At 39.5% G+C, this 8,152-nt stretch overlaps 1 pseudogene; it reads left to right on the top strand.

The window, feature by feature from the left end:
- Nucleotides 1-3,671: 3,671 nt before the first annotated feature.
- On the top strand, nt 3,672-4,270 carry LOC148019193 (rac-like GTP-binding protein ARAC3 pseudogene; annotated as a pseudogene).
- The last annotated feature ends 3,882 nt before the right edge of the window (nt 4,271-8,152 follow it).

Below are 8,152 nucleotides of genomic sequence, written 5' to 3'. Positions count from 1 at the left end.
CCTTGATCTATTTGAAGAATCTTATGCCACTTGACTCCTCTTCATCAACCTATTGCCTATGGAAGACTGAGGGAGCATTCTCAAGGGTATGATACTGTAAGTAAATGCCTACTCGTGGAATTAGCATTTGGAAGGATTATTTTACTTCTTTTCAAGCTGAGATTAAAGTTCTTTAAGCTTCAATAGTCTACAAGAAGTCTCTTATAGTTACCTACTTCTTCTTCAATCATTAAGCTTTCTTGGTCAATTGGGATACAATCTTGTAATGCCATATTCATGGAATATTATACTTATCTTGGCAAGGCATTTTATACTTGAAGAGCATTAGTTCTTGCTTTGTTATTTGTCATTCCAACATGTATTTGGGTCTTTTGTGATTCAATCTATTGAGATTACCCATGAAATTTGTAAAAGGTGAGCATAGTAAATTAGTGAGTCACTGATTACTATAGGTAAACCTTTCTCATTCTCATTTACTTACATTTTACCTTCCAATTCCTGCATATCTTGGAAATATCAAAGTATTGATTCAACCATGAAAATTGTACCTTTATTGTTAGAACACTAGCTTTGCCATGTATATTCTGGCCGAAGAAAAAGGTCGAAGCCGAACAAGATAGCAAGACAATAGAAAGGCGACCCTCCCTTGCTATTTACGACTCTGTAGGGGCGCACAACCTGGCCCGGAAGGAACTTTGCACACCTTCTAGAGTTTTAGAGCCCATTTAGGTGCCCATCATACTGTTTTATCCCTCACCACAGGTGGTGGACCATGGAAGACCACTTGGGAAAGAGTGGATGAAGATTGGAAGACTCATGGTACCAAATAGAGCAAAACATGGCAGTCAGTGACATTTTGATCAAATATATAGGTATACAAGTACTTTGAAGTTGACTCCAGATGAATGATTGAGCTTCTAGGTCATACTTCAGTTCCCATAGGTGGTTATTGATGATCCATGACAAAAGGGTTTGAAACAAGGTCCAAACAGTGAATTTACAGGCTATTACAGGTTGTTGTCTAGTCATAAAGAATCAATTACAAAAAGGGGATATTTCACTATGAAATATTGGTTCTTATATTGAATGAGTAGAGGACAAAGTTAGCTTCAATCCTAGCTATAGAAAACTTCATTTGGACCAATGGATCAAAAGTTTTGGCCATTTTAGTGACAAGTGGTCACTATAGATAGCACTAGGACTGGTTGACAGGGTACATTGTTTTGATCCAAAGCTACCACATACCTCTCCCAAAGTTGTTATTTCAGTAAATCTGGTATAAATTTGTGTTATTAGCTTTGTGTGGAGCTATCAAGCACTTAGATTAGAGGAGAATAGCTTTGGATATTGACCATTCTTTATTAGGCAGTCCTAAATTGTCACAGTTTGCATAATGGCAAGAAACAAGAAGAAAGATCAGGTATTGGAGCCCATTAGTGAAGGATAAGAAGATTACCATGCTGAAGCTAATATTACCATTGGAACCACATATCAGGGACAAGAATTTATGGACAATAGTACAACAAATGAAGAGGCCCATTGGCCAAGGGTTCCTTATGACAACGAGCACAGAACTCAAGCAAATGTTACCCATGATTCCAATGACTTCCAATAGCTATCAAAGAAAATTGGTAATATGAATGAAGGTCTAATCCAACTCACACATTCAATGGATGACAAATTGGGTAAGATGATCACTCATATGGAGCAACAAAACCATAGAATGGATGCCAAATTTGAACAATTAGTCACAATATTCAACAACTTGGGTAACAAATTACAAAGCAATCCACCTTTCCATGCTAAAGATATACCTATTGTTCATGGCAATGTGAGGTTCACAACAACCCAACAGAATATACCATCCACTTTTGAACATGGAGGACCTTCTAAGGTGAATGAAATAGTTCAGCCTCATACCAATTCATGAAATAGGAACAAGCCCAACTTTACTAGTTCAAGAGATAAAGGATAGCAAGATTATTCCCTGCATGATGAGAGAAATGAGTTTATACATGGATTTCATCCCTTTACAAAGAGTTTGATTCTCAACATACTCAAGCTCATTATGCAAGAGATGATCAAGGGCAGTATGCACAAGATAAAGCAAGGAAAGGAGACAGTTTCCAGCATGCTGAAGATCAAGAAGATAGGTTGCCACATGGGATATCCAATCAACCAAAATTCGCATGGAAACTCATTGTTTGGTTCGTCAATCTTTTGGAAATAATGAAAATGGACAGCATTCATCTACACATAATCATGGACAACAAGCAATGAGTGATCATTTTAATAGACAACAATCTTTTGGATATACCAACCATAATGGGCAGCACTATCATTATGACAAGGAATACAAGGATAAGATCAATATATCCAATTTTAAAGGAGATAACCCTTCATCAACCAAACTTGAAGAATGGCTCAACAAATTGGAAATGTATTTCACTCTCTACCCATGTAATGATCAAGCAAAGATTTGTTATGCAGCCCTACACCTAGAGGGTTATGTGCATACATGGTGGAGATATATAAGCAAGATTGGAGAGAATTTTCAATCTTGGGAGGACTTCAAATCAGCCATGACTCAAGTAATTGTGTCACCAATGGAGAAGGAAAGGCTTGAAAGGAAATGGTATGATCTTAGGCAAAAGGGATTGTACCGTGAGGGAGTATTCTAGTCAATTTTTAAACCTCTCTATGTATGTGGAAGGCATTTCCAATATAACCAAATTGAACAAATACAATTTTGGTCCTGATCCAAACCTTTCAGCTGAATTAGAGGCAGCCAAGCCTACAAATGTTCATGCAGCCATTCAATATGTTGAGAGGTACATCCAAAAGTATAGAAGAGATTTGACTTCATTCAGCCCAAAATAGGAATGAATTATCAATCCAATCAGCATATGAGATTTGGATAGCAGTTCAACCAACAACGAGAAGGATTTAGAGCTAAAAACAGGTTTCAAAATAATTCCAGCAAGGTGCCAATCTATCCTACAGCATATGCTTCAAAACAGGGTAATATTTTCAGATATAATGCTGATTCAAAAGGAGATTTCAAAAGGACTAAAGGTGCAAATAGGCAATATCCCAATAATAACAGTAACAAGGTACTTCCTAATGATAAATCCAAGGGTTTATGTTACAAATGTGAGGAGAAATGGTCTCTTAAGCACAAGCAGAAGTGCAAGGGATATATAGCAAAGTCTAATATGTTGAATATTGAAGACTTTGATGAAGAGGGGACACAAGAAGGACATCTTTTGCAAGTAGAGGCAGTTCCTACTTGTGATGAGATGCATGAGCATGATGATTAGGACACATAGGAGGAATTAGATTCGGTTAGTAATTTTCCTTATGATCCAGGTGGTCCATTTGATCCTGGTGGATCAAAGATTGATGATCCTTCTATGGTTACTTGTCAGCCCATCATAAAAGTTTTTGTTCTGCGTGGGCAGTATAGTGGAGAGGGGGTTGAAGCAAGAGGAACCATTGATTTCTTACAGCTTGAAGCAAGCAGGGCTCTCTCCCTATGTATGTTGACTAGTACCCATCATACCAGCTTCTCTCAATTCGAGAGTTGGCGATACACAACAGCAGCAGAGACATGTGAATGACAGCGCCGCTCCCTTCAATCATTAAAGCTTCCACATTTCTGTCCACCCATCATGATGAACAATCCCAGATTCATCAAGTGTGTGACTGTGGGAGATGGGGTAGTAGGCAAGACCTGCCTTCTTGTTTCATATACTAGCAATGCCTTCCCTACTGATTATATTCCTACTGTGTTTGACAATTTCAGTGACAATGTTATTGCCGATGGATTTACCGTCAACCTTGGACTCTGGGATATAGCAGGCCAAGAAGATTATAACAAGTTGTGTCCTCTGAGCTATAGAGGAGCAGATGTATTTCTTCTATCTTTTTCTCTGATTAGCAAGGCAAGCTATGAGAACATTATAAAAAAAATGGATTCTTGAATTGACATATTATGCACCTGGAGTTCCTGTTATTCTTGTTGGAACCAAACTTGATCTAAGAGATGACAAAAAATTCTTTATGGACCATCCTAGTGCTGTCCCTATTAGCACTGCTCTTGGAGAGGAACTCCAAAAGCAGATAGGAGTTGCTGCCTATATTGAATGCAGTTCAAAAACACAACAGAATGTGAAGGCTGTTTTTGATGCTGCAATCAGGGTTGTGCTACAACCCCCAAGGCAAAGGAAGATGAAAAAATTTGCATCAAAAAAATTGTGTGGTTATGTAATAAGTATGCTCATATGGGCATTTGGAAACATCAGAGTTTCTCTAAACATATGTCATGGAAGTCAAGTCATACTGCATTTTGGTATAATGCTTCTCCCAAGCTGAAATAGTCTTCTACTGTATGATGCTGACACTCAATTGGTGTTGAGATATCGAGCTCCACTCGTGATATGCCAGGGTGACTGTTGTGCATTTATGTCACCGACTTGTCAGTTGCAAATGCGGTTGGTACACCGCTCATGAATAATAGCTAGATGGCAGCTATCCTTATCTACTCTAGTTCGTGGCTCAGTTAGTATGCCACCTTAGTTAGTTGAGTTTGGCTTGAGACCCATATATAGGGTTCTTCTATTTCTTTTGTACTAGAGTTCTTTTTGGCTTACACAACTAAGAAGAGAAAAACTGTTTTCAGCTTCCACCTTTGTGTGTATTCCCCCATTGTGCAAGCAAGAAAGCTACAAGTGAGACTCCTTCCTTCTCTCCTACAATCTTGACATGGTATCATAGCCTTGTTCATGGTAAGGAGCTCAAGAAAGCAACCCAAGTTCGCGGTGTTCTGGTAAGAGGACCAGTGTTGCTTTCATTCTTCTGTTTTGGGAGCAAGTCTCCACAGGTAGCACAGCCGGAAAGTGCAAGAGTGCATTGTCTCAGGTTGAGATGCCCTTCGCGGTGACCATGTTTTTTTGATTTGAGGCCATTTCGGGGCCTGTTTTGGAGGCCGAAGTTTTCTGCACGCACTCAAGAAAAGGCCGAGTTTTATGCTGTGCAACCACTTTTCTATAGGTCGGTGAAAAGTTACTGTAGAAATTGCATTGTATGCCTGTGCGCAGAGGCATTGGGAGTTACAGAATCATCCTTATTGCTTGTTTATGCAAAATTGTCACTAGGAAGTGACTGTGTGGTCAAATACTACTTTCGTCAGTTTTGCAGATTTGCCCTTGTGAGGCTGAAGCTGTGTTCTTTACAGTGACAGAACTTTTTGCAGTGTTCTGTAACGGCGTCTGATTCTCTTTCACAGATTGTCACTGAAAAGCTTGACAAGAACAACTTCCAAGCATGGAAGTTTAGAATGACGAATTTCCTTATGGGAAAAGGATATTGGGAATTTGTTGCAGGAAATGAAGAAGAAGCAGTTCTTCCTGATATTCCCAATCCACAACAAATGCAGGCATTTAAAGCATGGCATGAGAGAGCCAGAAAAGTTATGTACTGGTTGTCTATCAGTATTTCAGACTCTATGATTGTGCATATTCTGGATGCAAGTATGCCAAAGGAGGCATGGGATACTTTGTCAAAAATGTATAGCACAAATACGCAAGCCAGGAAAATGCAGCTCAAGCAAGAGTTGCACAATGTGCAAAGAGAAAGTATGAGCATCAATAACTACCACATGAAGGTGAAGAAGATCGCATATGCACTTGCTTCCATTGGGTCGCCAGTGGAAGATGATGATTTAGTTTCCATGACCTTGAATGGTCTAGGAAAGGATTATGCACAGTTTCGAACATCCATTTCCGTCCGTGAAAGATTTCCTGATTTTGAGGAGTTGATTGCTCTTCTAATTTCTGAGGAGCAGAGAAATGGTGGTGCATCTTCTTCAGGAGGAACTTCAAAAGAACCTATCTTCTACTCAAATGCTGGAAGAGGTAGAGGCAGAGGTAGAGGAAGCCGTGGTAGAAATCAGAATATGCAGCAAACTCAAGAAAACCAGTCCTATAGAGGAGGACGTGGTAACTCTAGAGGCAAGGGGAGCCAAAGAGGTCGTGGTGGATGGCAAAGAGGAAAAAATGCAAACAGCAATGTTGAATGCTACTACTGTGGTATAATGGGTCATATGGCTAAAGACTGCTATAAAAAGCAGAATGACATCATGAATGGAAAACTGCAACAAGGGAATTATACATCTTCTAGTAGACAGGGTGATGGGAGAAATGAGCATTTGTTTATGGTGCAGCACATGACCAATTCTGTGACAAGTGCAGAAGAAAGTAACGATGTGTGGTATGTTGACTCAGGTGCATCAAACCACATGACAGGTCATGCAGAATTGATGCAGGATGCAAGGAAAATGGAAAAACCAGGATTTATGGAGACTGGTGATAATACTGCACATCCTATAGTGCAGATTGGGAATATTCCTTTGTCTATGTAGGATGGGAAAAATAAATACCTGTCGGATGTATTTCATTTTCCGAATATCACCAAGAACTTGGTTTTTGTTGGTCAAATGGTTGAGCAGGGCTTGTAGGTTAGATTTAATTGCCATGGATGCTTTGTTGAGGATATGGAAAATAAAGGTCGCTTGATAGCAAAAGGAAAGAAAAAGAGCAGAATGTTTACATTGGATGCAGACATGCCTGAATTGAGTGCAGCAATGTTTGCACGTGGGACGGGTGTAGTTGCAGATATTGTTATCTAGCATAAATGCATTGGTCATGTTAATGTACAGTGACTTAAATCAATGCAGGCCCAAAATATTGTTGTAGAATTGCCAAAATTCAAGGTTGCAGAAATGCATAAGGTATGTGAAGCCTGTCAATTTGGAAAATAGACAAGGAAACCATTTCCTAGACATGTTCAAGAGAGTAAGAAGCCATTGGAATTAATCCACTCTGATGTTTGGACTACTAAAGCTGCATCTCTTGGAGGCTCTAATTATTTTGTCACTTTTATTGATGACTATAGCAGAAAAGTTTGGGTGTATTTTATGAAAAAGAAAAGTGAATTTTTTGGGCATTTCAAAACTCTTAAAGCTGTGGTTGAAAAAGAAACAGGCCTACAAATAAAATGCCTAAGGTCAGATGGAGGGGGAGAGTACTTCTCAAATGAGTTTGCAAGGTTCTTGCAGGAGTATGGCATAAAGCAGTAATATTCATGCAGTCATACCCCACAACAAAATGGAATTGCAGAAAGAAAAAACAGGCATATTGGAGAGGTATCTCGTGCCATGTTCAATGAAAAAGACCTACCAGACTTTTACTGTGGGCTGAGGCAGTTGCTACAGCAGTCTACATAATGAACAAGACTCCCAGTGCAGCAATACATGGCATGACTCCAGAGGAGAGGTATACTGGTAGGAAACCAGATATTTCTCATTTGAAAATTTTTGGTTGCATTGCCTATGTTCATGTGCCAGATGAGTTGAGATCCAAGTTGGATCCAAAAGCTGAAAAGTGCATCTTTATTTGTTATTCTCTGCAACAAAAAGGGTATAGATGCTATAACCCTTCTACTCGTAAGTTTATGGTGAGTAGAGATGTTGTTTTTGATGAGATGAGTATCTGGTATAAACCAATAAATGTGATTGATAATGTAGATGCACAAAATGGTAATGCTGCATAGAATTCACAGTAGCAGTCACAAGATATTAGTGGACCTGGAGTGTCCTCTAGCAGTGGTTCACATTCTTCGCCATGGACATGCAGATTGAGATCAGGAGAATCTTCTCAAAGCAATGGAGATAGTGGTATACAGGTATCACGAAAAGGAAAAGAGAAGGTAGATCAGCCCATGTTTGATGTGAATGCAGGTCACTCGTATGTGGATGGTGAATCTAGTGGCTCAGAACAGAGCATTGATGATGAGTTGGGTATTCCTTCTATTGTTACACCTGGAGTAAGGAAGACCAGGGATGTTTTAAGAGCACCTGGGAGTGAACCTACTTTGCGCAGGTCTACCAGAGCTAGGTATCCTGTGGATAGGCTGAAATATGATGGATTTACAGCCATTCACTATGCATATATTGTCAAAGTGATACAAGAACCAGAACCCACTTCTTTTGAGCAAGCCATGGGAAAGGAAAAATGGGAGAAAGCCATGGATGAAGAAATGGATGCCTTGGAAGCAAATGCTACATGGGAATTGGTACCGTTGCCTGAAGATA

This window comes from Lygodium microphyllum, chromosome 20, assembly GCF_053477565.2.
Source record: "Lygodium microphyllum isolate KBCC chromosome 20, Lygodium_microphyllum_v1.1.10, whole genome shotgun sequence".
Taxonomy (NCBI): Eukaryota; Viridiplantae; Streptophyta; class Polypodiopsida; order Schizaeales; family Lygodiaceae; genus Lygodium; species Lygodium microphyllum.
Note: the sequence above shows the minus strand (reverse complement) of the source record. Positions and strands in the feature narration are given on the sequence as shown.